Source organism: Zalophus californianus, chromosome 5 (assembly GCF_009762305.2).
Source record: "Zalophus californianus isolate mZalCal1 chromosome 5, mZalCal1.pri.v2, whole genome shotgun sequence".
In the NCBI taxonomy this organism is placed as follows: domain Eukaryota; kingdom Metazoa; phylum Chordata; class Mammalia; order Carnivora; family Otariidae; genus Zalophus; species Zalophus californianus.
The window spans coordinates 33,002,726-33,024,333 of NC_045599.1; the positions used below are offsets into that span (position 1 = coordinate 33,002,726).

The 21,608-nt window shown below is 53.7% G+C and overlaps 1 protein-coding gene across 2 annotated transcripts in view; it reads left to right on the forward strand.

Annotated features, from left to right (window-relative positions):
- Positions 1 to 21,608, forward strand: part of PURA (purine rich element binding protein A) — a 62,455-nt gene that overhangs the window by 28,802 nt on the left and 12,045 nt on the right. For both annotated transcript variants that reach the window (XR_003521936.2, XR_003521937.2), the window contains exon 2: positions 20,994 to 21,215. The gene's annotated coding sequence lies outside the window, so the exon portion shown is untranslated. The remainder of the gene's footprint in view (positions 1 to 20,993; positions 21,216 to 21,608) is intronic.

Genomic DNA, 21,608 nt, shown 5'->3' on the forward strand with positions numbered 1-21,608 from the left:
AGGAGTGATTTGCCTTTGGCAGAAATTCTTAAGCTGGGGTTTTGGGGAGTCTATAAAACTCCCGAAATGTTACACAAAATTATACCTGCATGTGCAATGTACATTTTTCTAAGAAGAGGATCCATAGTTTTCATCAAAACTCTTTTTTTTTATAAAGATTTTATTTATTTGAGAGAGACACAGCGAGAGAGGGAACACAAGCAGGGGGAGTGGGAGAGGGAGAAGCAGGCTTCCCGCAGAGCCCCAATGCGGGGCTCGATCCCAGGACCCTGGGATCATGACCTGAGCCAAAGGCAGACGCTTAATGACTGAGCCACCCAGGCGCCCCAGTTTTCATCAAAACTCTTATGGGAAGTCACAGCCCAGATAGGTTCAGAATCGCTGGTCCTGATCTGAGAATAGAAAGAGAACCCTCCTCTGGGGGTCTCTAAGAAGGTTCAGCCTGGCTGATTGACAGGACTGTCAGTGAGAAGGGTCTGGAAGGGTTGGTGAGGCTTTGAGGAAAGAGAGCTACGCTCTGTAATGGACCTGTGTTGGCTGGTTGGAGCCTACCATATCCATTTGGGAAGTTGCGGGTTTTGAGCCATCTGAATAACTCTTTTCCCTGAAATTTGGTTACAGTATTATAAGGCACTCTAAACTGCCATATTTTGTGCCACATGGAGGTCTGATCTGGTGTCATCTCAGAAGTGGGAGGCAGGGTTGGGTGCTTCTTAAGGTATATTTTGGTGGTCATAGTGGTAGTGGATGCAGGAATCTCATTATGTTACCGCCATTTGAAAGTTTGATACATAGTCGCTACTCAGCCGTAAATGGTGCACCGATACGGAGTTTTTTCCTTTCCTTTTGAAGACGTTAAATCTAAGGCCCATAGTCTATTTTTTAACTTCCTGGAGACCAGTGGCTTCTTCTTATCCCTGTGGCATCCTTTCTTTAGGGGTTAGGTGCCTTGGTCATATTTCCAGCTGTGCTTACGTACTCCTTACTCCTCAGCCTGCAAATCCTGAACAGTATCTCTGAAAGCCTACTTGGGCCTCTGAGATTGTTTGATGCTTTTTGGAATATGATTCCATCACTGAGCCTATGCCCCCGTTCTCGGCAGTCCTGATACTGTCTCATGCTTTTCTCAATACCCATCATTCTTTGTTGCAGTTTCTTGTTCATGTTAGAAAATGGCATCTGCCTCCCTGCTGAGACTTTCCCCCTTCTTCTCAAACCTCAGGTCCATGTGCTCAACCCAGCTGACTGGATGGCATCAGAATGCAGCAGAGGTTTCCTAAGACTTGGCTGTCCTCCCACCTGAACCAGGCAGACATGCTGTGAGCTCAGAGTCAGGTCATGGGCAGTATAGGCTGAGAGCAGCAGAACACAGTGGTTCCCTGGGCTCCCCCAAGAGTAGAGCGTGATCCCCATAGGGTGAATTGGCTAAAGAGGGCTCCATGGGTTAAGAATTTCACTTTGCTTTGGAGGCCTTGTCCTCCAAACATGAAATAGTCAAGTCTCCAGGACTCCAGGACACAGGCCTCTGACTTGGAGCTCTCAGATCATGCAAGGTCACCCAACTCGTCCAAGCACATAAACATACCCATCATCACTGCTAGTGGGGGTCTGGGCAGGGGCTATCATCCCAAGACTGCCCTGATCCCCACAGAGCTGAGGGATCTCACGGAGGTGATTAAAGCCCACACAAGGTGACATTTTCTCAGCATGCTCTTCCAAAGAGGCTGTCTGTGCAGGGAAAATGAGGTCTTAGGAGGAGCTGCCTGAGCCACATCCACTTGGTGAAAGATGAGCCTAAGGACTGAGACCGTGATGTCTGCCAGAGAGGCAGCCCTGTTCCCATTCCTCACCCAGGGCCTTCTGTCTTGCTTCTCCTCCTCTCCTGTACCCTGCTCCCCTTAACCCATTCATTTTAAGTGGGCTCTTAATAACTATGACTTGAATTCTTGAATTATCTCTTGATTATAGGGCCCTGGGGATGATGAACAATGGGGAGTAGCCATCCTCTAGTGTTTATTTGCTTCCTCCCAAACCCTGACTTCGGAGAAGGAATTGTGCGGGAAAAGACGGGCCTCAAAGGCCATCTGATCTCGCAGTCCACTCCTGGGCAGAACAAGCTGCTCCTCAGACGAGCTGACTGTCCTTCTAACCTGAATGCTTCCTTGGGTCACACAGAGGCTTTTTATTATGACCAAATGTATCGGTCCTCTCCTTTATGCCTTGGTATTTTGTGGTCTTTAAACAAGGTTTCCCTATCCTTAGATAATAAATATATTCTCCCATATTTTCTTGTATTTCTTTTATAGTTGTGTTTCTATGTTAGTTCTTTAGTCCATCTGGAATTTGTTTTCATATATGGTGTGAGTTAGGAATCTATTTTTTTTTTTCCAGAGGGTCACATGCTGCCCGGAATTATATAGGCCATCCTCTCCCCAGTGACTTGAAATGCTACTCTTATCATATTCAGAATTCCCATAAATACATGTGACTGTTTCTGGATTCTCTTTTCCACTGCATTGAACTTTTTCCATATTCCTTGGACCAGTAGCATACCATTTCAGTTATAGTTTTTGAGTATTTTTTTCTTTTTCTTTTTTTAATTTAAATTCAGTAAGTCAACAGAGTATGTTTTGATACAGTGTAACTTTCTCCTTTGTTTTTTTCCCCAAAAATTGTTTTATTATTCGTACATATTTTATCCTTCTAGATGTACTTTGTAATCAGCTTATCAAGTTTCATTTAACAAGTCCTATTAGGAATTTGGTTGGGATTTTATTTTATTATATAAATGAAGTTGGAGAGAGTCGATATCTTTATACCATTGAGTCTTCTCATCCAGAAACAGAATGTTTCAGCTATGTTCTTAAAGGCCTCTGGGGGAGACATTCTTTCTTCTGCTGACTCCTGCGGTCTCCTCAGCATCCCTTGGCCGATGCCCTGAGCCACCAGATCCTTTTATTGTCGTGTGCCATGATCCTAGCTTACTCACTCCCTCTTCCACTCCGGTATGAGTGAAACAGTGAGCATTTGCTTTTGCTCAGGCATTCCAAGCTTTATCTTTCTAAGACTCAAAAGAACTCCAGGGGGATTGTCCTATAGCCCCTTTAGTCCCTGCCTTTACATCCCATTTCCAGAATCTCCCTTCTCAGCTTGCTCCCTCAGGAATTGAGATGCTTCTGATCCAGAGCAGGACAGCTTGATGTTTCCTTTGGTCAGACTTCCCTGGGAATCTGGTTGGCCTGAAACACAACCCCTCATTCTGACCTCTCTTTCCATACTGTTGTATGCAATTTCTAAGCTTCGTCCTGACAAGATGGATGGAAGGAGAGGAGAGCTCACAGGGTATTTGAGGGAATAGAAGTATTAGCGATTCTACGCCAGATACCCATGCTAAAGGCAAGAGTTTATGACCCCAGATCTGCCAACAGGTACCGACCTGTGACTCTGCACATCAGCCTGGACTCCACAGAGCGGTTAGGAATTCCTAGCCATTTTTGATCCCTGATTTCTGTCCTGTGCACCAGCTTCAGGAGGCAGGCTGCTAGGTCAGGCTGACTGTCAAAAGCCTAGGGTGAAGCAAAGAAGGCCATTCTGCCTGAAACCCTTTCAGGGACAGAGGTATCCAGAAGTTGTGTTGCCACTATGAAAGCCAAAGGAGCCAGAACTTAAGGTTGTGTGGGCTCTCAGGCCAGGGGGGTGGCTGGGAAGTGGGAAAAGAGCAGCCCAACATGGGGTCCAGGGCTTAAGACTCGCTTTAAGGCTAGGTACAATAACAACACAAGGACATAGGCAGTTTGCCCATGTACTGAGTACCCAGAAAGGCCACAGGGCTCCGACATCCAGGCACACTTTGCCCAGCCATTCTCTTTTCTCGTTTCTACGTCCACTTGGCTCTCTCTGCATTACCTCCTCCTGCTTCCAGGATCCTCTGGGGTCAGGTCAGCATAAGTTACCACGAAACTATCCCCTGTGGCCTTGACAGATCTTCATCTGCTTCTTCTCCCGGGGTTAATTTCAGGGTAAGGACTGCAGAATTTGTTACAGTGATTGGAAAGTTACTCTAACATAAGACTGTTACAGAAATGATTCCTAGACATTGGTATTTCAAAGGACAGAATGAGCCACTCCAGCACAGTGAACCAATTTTGGGGACAGGAAATCGGCTACAGTGGCTGAAGAAGTTCTGGTAACACAAACAGAGCTACAGTGCCTGATTCCTTGAGATCTTTCTTTCAAACGCAATATGCTGCAAAGACTTTTCCCTCGCCATCCCCCACACTACCCCCCAAGTTGCTCAAGGCCCAGCCAGCCACCCAGTTTTACACGTCTAAATCTGAAATCAAAGTCCCAGGCAGGGAGAGGGATTGTCACAAGTAATTGCAACATCCCACAAGAATTTGTTTGGAGTTAAAAGGAGCCAAACCTGGGCCTTCTCCAAAGCTTGCAAGTCTGAGCTTTTGAGACCCACATTTGATCTGTTCCAATGCGTTGAGTGTAGATGTTTGTCTTGTACCTGCCTGGCAGTTCTAGGGGACCCTGTAGAACTCCTTTGGCCCACCATGGTAACGGGTATGGCTCCCCCTGGTAGAGGACAGCATGGGGATCGGCTTGAATGACCCACAGGCCCGCACGATTGGCCTTAACCTTCTGAGCCATGCTAGCGCTGGGAATGCAAGCCCAGGGGAGGAGGAGGGACATGAGCCCTGAAGGGCGAGGGCTTCCATGTGGCTGCAGGGAGGGACCTGGAGGGGAGTGGAAGGGGCACACTGTTCCATCCTTCCTCGGCAACTCACACACTCCCTGCACCCTTGCCCTTGCCCCTCCCTTATGTCATTTTATCCTTACATGTTCACATCGTGGCATTATTTTGAGATGATGTTCTCTCTTTTTCCATATAAAGAACATCTACCTTCAAAGTGACAGCTTAAGGCTCAAACACAGTAGCTACCCTGACTATATCTCAAGACAGCCCAGCAGTACTGGGGGATACAGTTGGCTGTTTATAAACCAGATACAATCATCATCATCAAATAGTTACCACTTACTGAGCCCTTACTTTGTGCACAGCACCCCCTGCGAGGTTGACATTGCTATTTCCCTATTTGACAAAGTGGAGTCCAGGCCTGATGAGGTTAAGTGGCCTGCCCTAGGTTGGGCAGAGTGGGAGCCAGGCCTCCAGAGAATCTGGGACTTGGCCATGGCTCATTTTCTGCAGGAAGGAGCAGAAGGAAGCAGAGCCCAGGGAGGTGCCCGCCAGCCCCACCAGTCCCAAACTGCCAGGTACTATTGGAAGAGGCCTTCAGAGCATGTCTTTCCTGGGCCCCAGGTTTCCCACAGCCTACCAGGGCCCCTGGGACATGATGCCTCAGGGAGAGGGTTGGAGTGGGAGAGGAGTGGGGAAGGCTGGACGGCTCTGTCTCGGTTCCTGAGAGACTGCTCATGTCGTGGTCCTGCCTTCCTCCTCCCTGTTCTCCAGGACACTGGGGGGGAGACTTTCTCTGAGAAGTAGGTTACTCCTCATTCCCACCACTCTGGCCCTAGCTTCAAAGAACACAAAGAGAGCCAGAGCAGGCCAAGGTAGATTTCTGCTTGGAGGCCAACTGTCCCTCAGCCCAATTTCTTTTCAGCATAGCCTAATATCTCTTTGTCCCCACTGCTGATTTACATGGCAGGTTTATTTAATTAGCCAGAGATGAGTCAAAGTGCAGCTTGTCCTCAGAGTTAATTAATATTTACTGAGCCACCACACAGTGAGTGACGCCAAGACTGGACTGTGTCCTCTATATCAGCTTAGGGAACAGACTTCAACCCCTTGTGCCTGGCTGGGATTGGGAACTGGAACCAAAGAGTAGGGACGATGAGCCTCGGTGCTACTAAGAGGAACAAATGAGGTCATGCACCTAATGTGCCTACCACAGTGCGTGGCACTTGGTAAGGACTTAAAAATTTATGGCTGTGTTTGTAGGTGTTAAAAAGGAGTGGCAAGGCAAGGTGGCTGAGAGACCATGTTCCCCTATGGGACATATTCCAATTGGGGGCGGGTAATGGCAGCAGACGCTACGGGCATGCACAGCCTCAGGCGCACTCACGTCAGCATCATTCATGAAGAAATGAGGCATGCTTCTCCCTGTTTCCATCAGGTTTCCTGGTAGAAGAAGGAGAAAGTGGAGGGTGGCTGACCCTGAAGGAATTCAAGCAGAGCATGAATAAATGGAAGCTCTCCTTTAGCTGTGATTTGACCGCAAAGGGAAGGAAACCTGGCCCGGGCAACGGAGCACCTGTACTGCCCCCACTAGGCCAGGACCCTTCCCCTTGTCAGCCCAGTTCTGCACACACCAGAACTCTGCCCCACTCTTAGGAGACTTCTGACCCCAGCCCTTCTTTCAAATGGTGCTTCCTTGGGCCCTCTCCTGAAGATGCCCTGACAAAGCCCTCACTGTGGCAACAGTCGGTGACGGTGCTTGCCCTCTCCCTCTCCCTCCTCCTGGGCTGCCACGCCTGAGGAGCATCATACAGCCTGCCCTGTCTGACTTCGGGGCTGCAGGGGAGTCCCATTCCCCAGAGCCCTCGTTGTGGTGACCAGACGGCCAGCACGTGACTCTCCCGGCTCATCACCTGAACAGCCTCAGGCTTCCCCGTGGAAGCCCCAGCGTAGCCAGTGCCTGAATGTCCGGGCTCTTCGGTCTCTGCCAGGCTTGACCCATGGCCCCCTGGGAGCCTGTCCCAGAGTTAGGTTGAGAGGTCACCATGAAACAGCCAGGACCCCAGGCATGGACAGGCCTTTCTGGAAGCCAAGGCCAAGTGGGAAGTCACGCTACAGGACAGGACCCAGTGGTCTGTCTGGCTCCAGCTGCCAGAAAGATGGCTTTTCTAAGTCAAAAATGAGGCAGCCCTAAGACCTGGGCAGATTGGGGCAGGAGGGGGCAGGAGGGCACAGCGAGGCCTCTAAGTTTCATTCTGCGTTTGCCACATCTTCCGTACAAAACCAGAGACTGGGCCAAAGGGGTCTTCCCAATTACCTAAGATGAACTCAGTAAGAAAGTGGAATGGGAAAAAGGGGAGAAACCGCCCTCAGATTGTCCACTACAGCCAGCTCTAGTGGGTTTGAGGTTCTGGGGCCCCTGCGCCCCCTGCTGGCCCCTCAGACAGGCTACCGCCCTCGGGCTTCCTCCGCAGGAGGCAGCCGGCCGCTGCTCCGGGGCGATACTTCACGGGCCTGCTGCCCTTCACTCTTGTTCATCTTTTCTTCGCCTTTGGACCTAGTAGCCGCAGCTGTCTCTCTCCCTTCCATAACCTGGGCTTCCTCCTTCCCGACAAAAACCTCTGCATCTAACCCAAGCTTTTTTTGGGGGGGGCGGGTAATGTATGGCCCAAGTGCCTTGCTTTCCTACCTGCACACATGCCCCTCAGAACTGCAAGTGGCATCCTTCCTCAGCCAGCACATCAGAGCAAGACTTTACTGCTGCTTCCCAGAGGGGCGTCCAGCTTCCGGCTCTTCCTTCTCCCTCCGTCTTTCCCACTGCTGAAGCCCGCCTTTACACGGCCTCTGGGATTGGCCACCCCAACTCTCCCACACCATCCCTCCACTCCAGATTGGACCAGGACTGTCTGTCCTCTCTCTCCCTCCCTCTCTCTCCTTCCAAATCCTGTCCATTCAGCAAATCCTCATGGCTCCAGTGTTCACACTCTGGCCCATCCCCACCATGCCCTCCCCTGAGCTCCTGCTGCCAGGCCACTTGCTGTGCCAATAGTCTCCTGAGTGTCTTTGTCTTCTGAGATGGGAAGTACCTAGAGGTCAAGGACTTTTATCTCCCACAAAACCTGGGGTGGTGCTAGGCTCCCAAGGGGCACTGGGGGCCATGTGGAATGCTGATCCTTCTGATAAGGTCCTCGCGCTGCCTCAGAGCTCTCCACCTGCGGCGAGGTCTGGGTGTGGCTTATCCTGGTGTGGCTAAGTCGGCCAGGGCTACCATGGTCAGGTCACTGCAGAAGGAGGGGAGATGTGGGGACCTTTCCCAGAATGATTAAGAACCAGAGGGTGGCTTTTATTTCCGGAGAGACTGGGTGAGGGGAGGGAGGACCAGTAGGGGATGAGGTCCCTGGGCGTCCGTCATGGTGCTGGTGGAGAAGCCCACGCGGGATATGGAGGACGTGGATCCAGGGGAAACCCCCCAAACCTCATAGATGCCGCCTTCCATCGTTCCGCCATTCCTTCAGGGGCCGCCTGCCTCCGGGTTCGCAGCCACGGGACAGATTCTTGCGGGACCTGGGGCGGCGCCCAGTGCTGCTGTGGACAGCTCATTCTGCGGCGGTGGCAGCGGCGGCGCCCGGCGAGTCCCCGGCGCCGCCAGGGGGCGAATAGGGTGCCCGCCGGCTCTTGGGACGCCGGGCGCGCGGGCGCTGCGCTCCGGGAGGCCGGGCCGGGGAAGGCGCGCCCGCCGGGACCGTCTCTGCTGCCGCCGCTGCCGCAGCCGGGGCCGGCCGCTACTTCCAGCCCCGCCCTCAGGCCGGTTCGGCCGGGCTCTGGGTGCCCCAGGGCTGGGCGGGGCGCAGCCGCCGGGCGCCCTCACAGGTGGCAGGGCAGCCAGCGCTCCCGCTCGGCGCGCCACCGGGCTCTGCCGGGCGGACACCCCGCGCTCCCTTCCCGCCCCTCCGCCACCCTCTCGGCAGCCCCGGCTCTGCTCTCGCGGCCGCCCGGATTGCGGGGGCCGGTGATTGAGAAGGCCGCACCCTGGGCGCAGCAAATGGAGGACGCTGGCATTTAAGGAGGGGGCGAGGGAGAACGCAGCTCGGTTCCCCGCCTTCTCCCCACCCCTCCGAAGCGGGTCTCTGCGCCCTGGGGCTCCCGCCGCCCTGGTGCCCAGGGAGAGACCCCGCGCGAGGCCGGCGGGCGCGTACGCTGCGCACCTGCACCTGTTGGAGCGGGCCTCGACCTGCTCCACGCGAGCCGACCTCCAAAATAGACGCCACCCCGGCTGCGGTCACCTCCCGAAGCGGCCACATTTGGCTTTAGGAAAACAAAACAAAAAAGTGGGTTTACAGGTGCACACGTCGACTCCCCTCTGGGTCAGCTAGTGGTGAAAGACCATATTTTGTTAAGTCTGTGGGCTGCAGCCTGAGACCCCCCACGGCTCAGGAAGGAGACTTGTCCCCCACCCCCCACCCGGGCCTTGGCACTGCTGGCGATCTTTAGTCTTCCCCGCCCCCAAAGATTTTATTTTTAAGTAATCTCTAAACCCAGTGTGGGGACTGAACTCACAACCCCAGATCAAGAGTTGTATGCTCCACCTATTGAGCCTGCCAGGCGCCCCTGGGTCGTTCCTCTTGATGAGATGCTGTTTGCAGAGAAACGGGGTCCATTCTTCGGGACCCATGTTAGGCCTGCCAGAGTTGATAAACGTGTGTATGCGGGCGCGTGCGTAATCCTCTGGGTGTCCACTCACTAGCCTGCATCCATTTTGGGTAAATGTTTTTATCACTAAATAAAAGAAAGTCAAGTTTATGTTTCATTTCAAAGGGAGTCTTTGAAACAGTACCTACTTATTTATTTATTTATTTATTTATTTATTTATTTATTTATTTATTTATTTAGGACAGGGGAGGGGCAGAGGGAGAGAGAGAATCTTAAGCAGACTCCACACCCAGCACCAGGACCATGGAGGAAGAGTCTGTAGCTTAACAGACTGAGCCACCCAGGTGTCCCTGAAATAGTACCTCTCTACTTGCCTGCTAGTCAGTTACCCACATTTTGGTTCAATTTGGTTTGATGTAGGGGTTTTTGCAACCCTCAAAGCAGGAATGAAAGGATAATTGATGTCCCAGTCCGTACATAAACTCTGGTTTCAGATCTTACCATTTAGCCCGGATTTCCACAGCAGGAGTGCCAGGGCAGATGCACGTCAGTCTTTTTTTTTTTTTTTTTTTAAGATTTTATTTATTTATCTGACAGAGAGAGACACAGCGAGAGAGGGAACACAAGCAGGGGGAGTGGGAGAGAGAGAAGCAGGCTTCCCGCGGAGCAGGGAGCCCGATGCGGGGCTCAATCCCAGGACCCTGGGATCGTGACCTGAGCCAAAGGCAGACGCTTAACAACTGGACCACCCAGGTGCCCTGCATGTCAGTCTTTATTCCAATTCATGTTGGTCAGATAGATGCTCAGACAAACCTCTGAGAAGAGGTTCCCAAATGAGTGCATTCCTCTGCCCACCAGCAGACAAAATAAGACTGGTCTGTCAGCTAGGAGGGGCCATCACTAAATGGCCCAAGTTGCTTTTCAGCTCTGAGATGGGGGGTTAGGCTGCAAACTCCAAATCTGTTTAGCATCCAGGATCTGGGTCCCAGGAGACTCTCTCCCTCCTCAGTTTATCTGGACATCAAAGGTGGGCTCAGAAATCAGAGAGCCTAGGTGACTCTGCAACCCTGGGGGAGCCTCACCTCCCAGGACACAGCGCTCACACTCTGTTGTTAGTGCTGGGCATCCGCCGCCGGTCCAGCACAAGATCCCCCCCAACCCCCGCATGTGTGTCTGAGACTTCCTGGCTCTGTGAAGGCAAGGAATGGCCTGAAGTCCAGATCTCATGTGACCGTAAGACCCTCAGGTCTGAAGAGTGGCACTTGTGGGAGCCCTGGCTCCAAGTCCCCAACCTCAGGAGGCTCTTGGGGTAGTGTCAGTTGAACAGCCTGCTTGACAATGGCCTCAGGTCCTGGGCCCAGACAGAGCTTTCCCAGAAGTTCATGCTCTTCAGACAAGGCTCCCATTTACCCGTTTGCAGCAACCTGCCTGCAAGAGCATCCCTCAGCTCCCTTCTGCTTCTGGAGTCAGCACTACCCGCCCCCTTCTCAGCCCTGCTGGGGAGCCCTTTGTGACCAGGAGAGTCCCCCAGAGGAGAAGGCCATGTCCTCTCTGCCGCACAGATAAGAAGGGATAAGGACACGAGTCTCGCTAACCCAACTGCAAAGACTCCCCTTGCCTTACTCTCACTCCCAGTGAGTCTTCCATCCCACACAACTCAGTAGGCACCGGCTTTGTGCCAGGCACTGTGGCCAGGGATACAAAATATGGTGGTCCCTTTCCTCGGAGAGCTGGTGGTGTCCGATGGAGGAATTTATTCTTTAATTCATTCATTTACCAAAGGTGTATTAAACACCAACCCTGGGGGGTGCCTGGGTGGCTCAGTCCTTAAGCGGCTGCCTTCTGTTCAGGTCATGATCCCATGCTCAGCAGGGAGCCCGCTTCTCCCTCTCCCTCTGCCTGCCGCTCTGCCTGCTTGTGTGCGTGCTCTCTCTGTGTGTGTGTGTGTGTGTGTGTGTGTGTGTCTGTGTCAAATAAATAAATAAAATCTTTAAAAAACAAATACCAACTATGTGCCGGGCCCTGTGCCAAGTGCTAGGGAGACAGTGAAGAAGAAAACTAGCCCCAGCCATCCTAATAGTACCGCCTCCTAGACTCATGGTCCATAAGGGAGATAGACCATCAAGTAGAGAATTACAAGCCACAGTAAAGAGAATCACAGGCTCCTTTAAGCACATATAAAGAGGGTAGGGAGAGATTCTGAGTGGGAGGGGCAGTAGGAGGTGCCGGACTGGGACATATACCTGGCAGAATCAGGTATGGTGCTTACCTTTCTCCCGAAACATGACCCCAGAGCTTGCTCCTCCCTATACCCTGACCCTCACCCCCACATCCAGGGAACCTGTCAGCCCTTCCACATGGCTCCATCTCTGAGGATGCCAGGCACCTTTCCTTGGCCACATGGTGCCCCGCATGGCCACTGACTCAAGTTTCCAGGCCAGCAGTCAGGTGGGGGCTTCAGGATGTGGGGCTGCCGTGTCCCAGCCTCCTGAGCTCCATCTGAGGAGCTGAGATTGAGGCATTTGATAAAAGAACCCCTAGGAGAGGAGCAGTGAGGTTTGGCACATTCACAATCACGTGCACACTCCCTGCCACTCCACTGGCTTTCTGGCCATCGTGCTATACAAGGCCTGGCCAGGATAACCCCCCCCGCCATCCCTCAGGAGAGGGGCAGCAAAGACCCTGACCTGGAACTCACCCAACAAAACAGCCATTCCAGACCCCTGGGTCCACCTGGCTTTGTGGTGGTATAATAAATAATATATAATTTATATTATATATTTGGTGCCTCTTCCACGCCACGTTCTGGCCCGCGTTGGGGTGGGGGAGCGGGGGAGAGGTTAGCCTGCCTCCAGGTAAGGACTGCACTGCCCAGAGAGCCAGGGGGCCCACGAGTACCATGGCAAAGAAGCCGGAGGCAGCCCCTCCGTGGCCCATCCCACCTGCAAACGGGCTCAGAGAAAGCCGAGGATCCCTCTGCCCCCTCTGAATGGCAGCACCACCCATGGCTGTGGCTGGGGGATGGGTGCTGTTCACTGTGGGGAGCTTGACTCAGGCCTCAGCCTCAAGGGGCAACTGTGTGGCCAGGGCCACCAGCTGACCTCCGTCCTTGGGCATAGCCTCTCTCTCACCCTCCTTCCATCCTTAGGGGGGCCTGCCTGGAAATGCCAGGGTCCCTCAGCTGACACCCAGGTACCCATATGCCACAGCTGCAGGTTGGCCAGGAGCAGCCTCCAGTACCTGAGGTGCCCTAGACCCTTAGGCAGTTGTGTCCTCGGCATTTCGCTTCCTTTTGTCTTTACAGATGTGGATGAGACCGACGTGTGTGTCATGTGTGTCTTGGGGGCAGGTGTAACCCCTTGTGCTGCTCCTCATTATGAGGCCAAAGCTTGGGACTTAGGGGGATGCTTGATGTCCCTGCTTTCCTTCATGGCTCAGGCTGTTAGGGAAGTGGGTCTCTCAGCCTCACCTCTGCCCGCTGTGCCACCTTCCCAGTGGCTACAAAGCTGAGGCCCCCAGCACAGGGCCAGGGGCCCCTTCTGCTGCTGGTGTCATTGTCCACGAGTCAGCTCTATGGCGAGAAAAGCTGAAGAGTCCCCCTTGCAAAGCCAGAAGCATGGCACCAAGCAAAGGTCTGATCGCTGTTACCACTTTTCTGGCCAGGCCTGTATCCCAGCCCACTTTCGAGCCACTGCACTGTCCCGTGGCCTTTAGACCGGGGCCCCTGGCTCGTGGGTGGTAGGGCTGCCCACGTGTCTGAGTTTCCCAAATGCAGAAGATGCAGCAAGGCCTCCGTGAGCTTTTGAACATGGAAGAGGTAAAGACAGCAGCAGGACCGCCTGGGACTCCAGGCGAGGGGTGGGGGCAGAAGAGGAGAGCAGGCCCTGCCTTAGAGCCTGGTGGGCCCTCCTCCTCTCATTTCAGGTAATTGAGCTCCTCTTTAAGCTATTATAAATGTTCAACAAATTCTGACTCTGTTGGGTTGGAGAGCATTAAAGTATCCTGGGTAGATGCTAGGGACACATATAGTAATAAGAGTAATACCACCATTTATTATTCTCTTAATATGTGCACTCCGAGCTCAGTGAATTATGTGAATTTTCCTCTTCAATCTTTACAACTTTCCAAGAGACATGTGCTGTCGTTATCCCCATTTTATAGCTTAGGGAACTGAGGTTCAGAGAAATGAAGTCACTAACCCAAGGTCACACATGGCCAATTAGGATTAAAACAGATGCCTGTTTGTCTCCAGGGTTCATACCTTCCATCTCTCCTACCTACCATCGCCCAGGGCCCTGAGCTGGGGGAGGGAGGGGCAGTGGGCAGGAGGCCTCCACCCTTGGTCAGGTTCATCCTGCCTCCACACAGATTGTCTGTGTCTTCTGGTCTTGGGGACGGTGGCCTGATGTTGGGCAATGAGGCCTCCAGATATCATGGCAGGGAGGTGGCAGCTTGCCCATGCTTCTGATGGCTGAGCTCCCCCGCTGCTTGAGCTAACCAACTCTGCCCCCCACCTTGGGCCTAGGTAGTGATTTCCCAGACCCTGGCACCTGGCAGGCAGTCAGTCATGAGACTAGGGACTCACCCATAAGGTCAGAGGTGCCCTCTGGGCCCGAAGCCAAATAAAAGTGGGCAAAGAACCTGCCACTGAAGCCACTTGTTTGTCCCTTGTGTCCAGGAGCCTCCCTGGACACCCCTGCCACGTGTCCCAGAGCTGCCCTGGCTTCTGCACTGGGGGAAGGTGTGGCCCTACGGAGGGGGTAGGCTGGGGATGAGGGGTACAGAGCTGCTGCACATAGGGTGCCCTCCCCTCACCAGAGATCACAAACCTTTGGGAAAGAGAGTCACCGTTGGTCCAGAGTTGCCAGAGGGAGGGAAGGGCCTCTCTCTGGGGATTATTACATTCAGTCCTTAAAGTGGCAAAAAGAAGGTGCCGGAATGATCCATTTTACAGAAGAGGAAAGCTGCGGCAGGCCCCCTCAGCAGGCATGCGGCCCTATGGTCAACTCCTCTGCTGCACCACCTCCCCAGCCCTTATTCGGTTGGGGTGGGGCTTGGGGTTGAGGGTAAGAGAAAGGGGATCTCAAATCCAGGACTTCGGGAAGAGGCCAGAGTCACCCTGGCTCTCACCCCCACCTGCACAATAAACTGTGAACTCCTGAAGCCACGAAGGAGGTTGATCGCCACTCACTGACTGAGTCCAATGGGGCCCCTTCCACAGGCAGATCCTGTGTGGGCGCCAGGGCCCAGCAATGGCACAGCCCTGTCCTCAGGCAGGTGGCAGTGGTGAGAGGGAACGGGTACTTTACAAAGCACCTACTCCGGAGATGGCAGGCATGCTAGATGACACGGACAGCCAGCCAGCTCAGCTTGGGACAGGGAGGGGTCAGGAGGGTGTCCTGAAGGAGAGTCCTAAAGAGTGGGAATTAAATTAGTGAGTGGGGGTAGGCAAAGCATACGAGCAAGGACCAGGGAAGCTTAAGTCCTTTGAGGCTGCTGAGAAATGGGGTTGGGGTGGGCAGAGGCAAGAAGAGAGGGCTGTGGGTGGGCAGGCCAGAAATCACAGATCCTAAAGGCAGGGCTTGTGGGTTTCCAAGCCTGAGGAACCTGGTACAGCCAGACACCCTCCCACAATCTCCCCACGGACATCACTGTGAACCGGACCGGGAACATTCCAGAGTAATCGAAGCTCAGATCGGCAAGTTCCAGAGGCTCCACACACTGGGGCCAACTTCCCTCCACACGCACCCCCCCCACCCCCTGGGGCTTGCCTGCTCCTCACCCAGCCAGGCTGGACTGGGGGCTCCCAGGGCCTCTGAGATTCCTCCAGACCCTCAGAAGGCTCTGGGGAAACTGGGTAGGGATGGAGAGGAGAGGAACGGGAATGGAGTCAGAGGCCCCACCTGCAGGAAGAGCCAAAAGATCCTGCCTGAGGAGCAGGATTTGGGAATGAGCAGGTTCTCATGAGGCCCCTGCTCAGGCTGATATTTCTAGAAAGGGCTGAAGGGCAGGACTTCAGCCCCAACCTGAGCACAAGCCAGCACTGCTGCTCCCCACCAGCCCAGCCCTGGCCTGCTCTCAGGGGAGCATGGAAGGGAGGACAGAGGCAAGGAGATGAAGCAACAGCCCCCAGCCCTGGAAATGGGGCACTGGTCAGCCAGCTGGACTGCAGGCTCTGCTTTCGCTTAACAATTTGTGTTTCCTTGTGGACGCGTCCATTCTTTTGCTAACAGTATCATGCTTTTGAGGGCAGCACTTTTCCTAAGAGGGTGGCAGGGTGTGGGGACAGGTATCTTAAATACACTACCTAATGTCACCAATTTCTGCCTGAGATTAAAAGGACGGAGATGGCCCCTTCCCCCTTCATAGATTGGAGAGCCTCCCCTATGGTCTCCCCTCTCCCCAGCTCCCTCCTTCTCCCCTCTCAACCCCTGGCTGCGGCGGAAGCTGCTCAGTGGCATTGGCAAAAGTTAAAGACAGAATCAGTGAGAGGGAAGAAAGAGAGATTAGGCCGCCCCACAAGGGGTCCCCACCCCACATCGCAGGCTGGCCAGGTAAGCAGGGGTGGGATGCTGCGGTGAGCTCCACCGTAGGGCCTCTGAGCTTCCTGTATCAGACCCAGGGGCCTGGTGTCATTATCAGCAGACTGGGCAGGGAAGAAACCTCCTGAGCTGACCTGGCTGACCCCCATCTGGAGGCTGGCCAAGCTGTGCAACTCTGTGTGGTCTCATCTCCAAGCCATCGTCAGGGACAGTGGTAGGAGCCACGGCGGCAGCCAGAGCAAGGGGGATCAGATCATTTTCCGTTCCTTATCTTTTAAAATCCTCACAAACCTCGTGCGTGGTTAATGAACCCCATTTTACAGATGAGGCAACTGAGGCTCAGAGGAGTTCAGAGACCTCCCAAAGCCACACAGTTTCTAAGTGACATCGTCAGGACTCATCCTAGGTCTGACTGACTCCAAAGCCCATAGAGGGTGGATGGAGCTGGACCGACATTGCTCTTGCCACACCACACCAGCTCACCCCCGAAAACCCAAGGCCTTACCCGGCAGCATCCTCTGCGCTCTGCGGCCCATCTGACTTCCGCTTATCTTTTTTTTTTTCTTTCTTTCTTTCTTGACCTCCACTTATCTTGAGCCCAGTTCTGCCCCCGCCCCGGTCCTGGCCCACCCCTCCGGCGCTGGGGAGGGAGCAGGGTGGGCTCAATGCTCCCAACCCTGTATTTGTTTAAAACACACAGGATGCCAAGATCTTACCTGCCTTAGCTTTGTTCACTGTGCTTGTAACACACTTGGCACGGTGTCTCCAAGGTGGGGACTGCCTGGGTATGTCACGGGGAGGGGAGCGAGCGAGGGGCAGTATAGCCGGGCACATGGATGGGGCCTGAGCCCTGCTTGGCCCACCGACTGGGCCCAGCCTGGCCAGCGGCAGCGGCACACCCACATCACAGAAGCTGTGGTCACTTGTGAGATGAGATACTGCCCTTGGCCCAGAAAACAAGAGAAGGGCAGGGGTCCAGGCCAACAGGCCACAGTGGGTGAGGGAGAGGGCACCACAATATCCTGGGGCCAGAGCTGAGCAGAGATTTGTGGCTCGGCCTGGCAGGACGGCATGCCAGGGCTCTGTAGGTGGCCTCAGCCCCCTACCTGCCCTGGGGGTTCTCGCCCTGCTTCCTACTCCGACCCCACCATGCCTGGGACCCCTGACACCCCCTCCCTCACCTCCCAAGAACACAGGCTTTGGAGTCAAAGGAACCTGGGTTTAAATCCCGAGACTCGAAGCAAGCTACTTAACCTCTCTGGATCCCAGGTTCCTGATCTCCAGACTGGCAGAACCTTGTGATAAAGGAGCTCATGAAAGAATGGGTAACAGTTATGCCTGCGATTAGTAAGTGCCCATTCTGTGCCAGAAGAGTTCATGTATTATCTCCCTAAACCCTCAAAACCACCCTAGGAGGGTTGGTGCTATTCTAGGCAAGGAGACTGAAGTTTAGGTTAGGTAATTTGCCGAAGCTGGTGACGCAGCGGGGCTGGGCCCCCAGAGTCCATGCTCTCAGCTCCCCCGCTACCCCAATTTGCTGGTGGCGGGTGTGTGAGGGCGCTCAGAGCCACCGGCTCACCCCTGGCCCACTGTGCAGAGGGGCCATAAAACTCCCTGTGGCAGCCAGGGATGCTGACCTCGCGCCAGCACGCCTCCAGGCTCCCCCCTCATAGGCCCTTCTGCCTGTGGAAGGCCTTTCCTGCCCACCGCCCTGAAAGGCTCCTCCTTCTTCCTCAGGGCTGGAGCTGGGGACCTGACATGGTGTGGGGCCGTCACCCAGTGACACAAGGGAAGGGCAGCGGATCTCAGGAGGAGCCTGTGTCGTTGGGGTTCATTTGTTTTTAGTCTACTCCTTCCGACCACTTGCCTGGCCCAGGACAGGCCTGGTGTTCCACTGGGTGATTGGAGCAGTCCCCAGAAGGGGCTGTTTTAAGGTGGGGGGGGGGCGGATCTTGATACCTCCTCATTCCCATCCCTCAGCTCCCAACTCACAGATGGCTTCCTGAGGTCCTGTCCCCTTACTGCAGTGCTAAGTGTGGCTTTAATCACCATCTCCACCCCCCCTCCCCCCAGGACTGGGTGCTTCTTGAGGGCAAAGACAAGTTAGCTTTGCCCCTTTGCTCATCACCGCCCCTAGGGCCACGTGTAAGGTAAACAACGGCCTGCCTGGACCCACAGTGTCCCGGGGAGGCTGAGGGGCAGCAAGAGGGTGTCCCCAGGGGCGACTGCAGCAGAGGCAGCTCTGCCCCCATCAGAGGATAAGACCTGCCGCTGGAGACAGGGACGGGCCCCCACCAGCCTCAAATTCCTATGCCCGTTCACAGAAGAAACCAAACCAGAACTGCCAAGGGGCAGGTCCCAGGGCAAGGGCCCTCTCGGCCCAAGACTGCCAACCTCGGCCGGCACCTGCCTTGAGCACGCGGGCTTCAGCCAACAGCAATAACGATATTGCCTAATACCCACCCAGTGCTTACTGTGTCCTGGGCCCTGGGCCAAGCCCCCTCCCTGATTATCCCTCTGAATCCCCCAAACGACCTCCAGAGACAGGGGCCATTTTCATCCTCATTTTACAGGTGAGGAAGCTGAAACTCAGAGAGGTTAAGTGACACGTGCAAAATGGCCCAGCATGTGAGGGGTTGAGGTGAGATTGTGAAGCCAGAGCCTGGAAGTACAAGTCTTAACCCCAAACTCTCTCTGCTGTCAGGGCAAGCTTCTCTAATTTGATAGTCTGGGGCAGGTCCCACCTGCTCAGGGGGCTCAGGCACTATATTCAGGCACGTGGGACTGTCAGGAACCGGAAGCCCACCCCGGGGGGGCTTACTAGGGCCCTCATTCATTTCCTGAACACCTGCTATGTTCCAGATCCTGTACTAGGCGCCAAGGATGCACGGGTCAACAAAAAACAGACCGAGACCCTGCTCTCACGGAGCATATATTCTACTGGGAAAGAATCAGACAAATATGATGTATCCAATTACAAATTGTGATACATGCCCAGAAGGAAAACTACAGCCGGTTTTGCGGGAGAACAACATAGGAGGACATCGTTGAGACAGCGGGGAGGCCTTTCACAGATAACGTTTATACCCTAACATAATCAATTAATCAACCAGTTGATTAATCCAGGCCAGAGAGGTTAAGTGACACGTGCAACATGGCCCAGCGTTTGTCAGTTTCACCTGCTGTGATGTGCGTAGTAAAGAGGTTTCCCTCAGTTTTCCTGGCCATCGAGGAAGAGTGCTGCAGCCCACGGGCATTTTGCCATTTGCTGAGAGAAAAGCCCCTGAGTTTCCAGATTTTGGTGACCTCAGAGTAAAAGGTGAAGGGAAAGTATAACCTCACTTAGTTTTGTGGATAAAACGGAAGGGCAGTGTCCCCCACGCCCTGATCCGTGATTGAGCGGCTGGCCCCGGGCCTTGCTCCCCGCCCTCGGAAGTGTGGTGCTCTACCGCCACCTGGTGGCCATAACACGCAATGCAGGGGGCGGCCCGGCTCCCCCGTCTGGGGTAGGACTCGGAATGCGGCTGCCCTCCGGCGGGGGCCGAAAAAGAAATAGTGGGTTCAGGTGACTTCCTGGCAAGGGGCGGGGCTGGGGAGAAGGAACTAGGGTGGATGGGGAACTGCTGCTCGAAAGTCAACTGACTTGGAGACCGACAATGGCCTCATTGTGTCCGGGGGCCTTGACCTTGATTTCCTGCCACTCTCGTCCCCGGCGTGCCATCACCCGGGTCTGATTGGCCGGGAGTCCACTCCGTGACAGTGGGCGGGCCCGGGGGCTGGAACCCGAGCGACCGGCTCCCCGGAGGCCCGGGACGCGCAACTTGCCCAGTCCCCCCAGAAAGCCCAGGGAAAGCCGACACCTCTCAAAAGTCCTTTCCTCCCCTCTCTGCACCATCAGGAGTGTGGGGGCCTGAGCCAAGGGCTCTCTCCTGCAAAGGCGTGGCGCGGGGTGGGTGGGGGGTAAGGACTGAGAGCTGCCTTCTGAGAGACCCTGCTCCAAATTAGTTATGGGATCCTCGGGCACAACCTTTGCAACCTCCCATCTTTTTTTTTTTTTTTGGCCATTCTTTAAGTACACACCCACGGGTACCACCACCGTTCCCATTGTAAAAAATATTACACAATTCAATAAAAAGCTAAAGCTCTCCCCCTTTGTCACACTCACCGCCCTCCTCCGGTAACTACTATTGTTAGTTTCATGAGTGTCCCTCCTGACCTCGTTCAATGTATATGAATCTGTACAGTATGAAAATATGTCTATGAGTTCGTGTATGGACTCTCTGGACCTCCATTTTCTAATATGAAAATGGAAATAAAAAAAAACAGAAAAGCTACCTGAGGTCATTCATGGGGAGTGTTTAGCTCAGCACCTGGCACCACGTCAGTGACTATTGTCATCGTTACCATCTTTCTTGTCATTATCATCGGGACTCGGTCCCAATTCTGAGGTCTGGATAGAAGCCCTTTCTTACTACACAGCCTGCTCTTCCCCCTTCTAACAAACTGTGATAAAAATCTCTGTTCTCTAATGCCTGTGTTTTTTTAAAGTTAGAAAGAGCATCTGGTGTTTTCTGCATGTTCTTCCCTGCCCTTGGCTTCCTTCACCCCCCCTCCTCCCCTCGCCTTCCATATTTGACCTAGAGGCAAGTACTCACCCCACAGAAGGGAGGTCATCCCATTCTGGGCCAGAGGAAGAGACTTCCATGGCCCACGTGGCGCTGCTGAACCCACATAAAAGTGGTACCCTGAGCAGCAGCAGGGCGGGTGGCTCAAGAGGGCAGGCGCTCTGTGAAAGGCCACATGGTAGAGCAGGTAAGTGCAGGGTCTGAGCAGCTGTCTGAGCACCCCAGGGTGTGGCCAAGGGCAAGTCCCTTCACCTCTCCAAACCTCAGCTCTTTCACCTGTACGATGAGCTCCTAACAGTAGCCACCCCATTCAACTGCTGTGAGACTAACCCGGTACCCAAAAAGGGCCCTGCCACTGAGAAAGCTAAGTGGTAGTTATTATTATGTTGGAAAACAATGTGTCATGTTTACTTAGCACGTTAGGCTTTAGCACGTTGCAAAGGGAATTGATAAGTTCTTCCTTCTCTTTAAAAGGAGTTAGTCCGGAGAAGGAAGTTTGGTTTTGATTGACAAGTCTCCAGAGAAAGGGAAATTCCTTTACCTACGTCTGTGGGAGCAGCCGCTTGTCACTTCCTGGGGCTGTCGCTGGCCCCTGAGATGGCCAACAGCGCTCCCTCCAGCCAGAGAGCACCAGAATACAAGACACTGAAGGACCTCGCTGCTCCTGATGATGCAACGGGGAAAAGTCAAACCCACGTGAGTAAGACGAAGCCACATCACCCATCAGGCAGGTGCTCTGTGCCAAGCCTGTGCCACACCACACGGCTCAGTACGCGGTCCCTGTGACGCAGGGCCTTTACTGGGGGAAAAAACTTACTGCACATACTAGCTCATATTTATTCAGTGCTTATTAGATGCCAACTGTGTTTTAAGCACAGTGAACGAGTCTAGGAGAGAGAGGATTTTACCCTCATGTAGCTTGCTTTTAATAGTTCCGTACACGATAACTTCCTCTCCTTCTTTTTTTTTTTTTTTTTTCAGGTATAATTGACACACGTTAAAATCACCTTTTTTTTTTTTTAGTGTAAAGTTCTATGAATTTTGACAGACACAGTCATGGAACCATCATAGCAATCATAATATAGAATA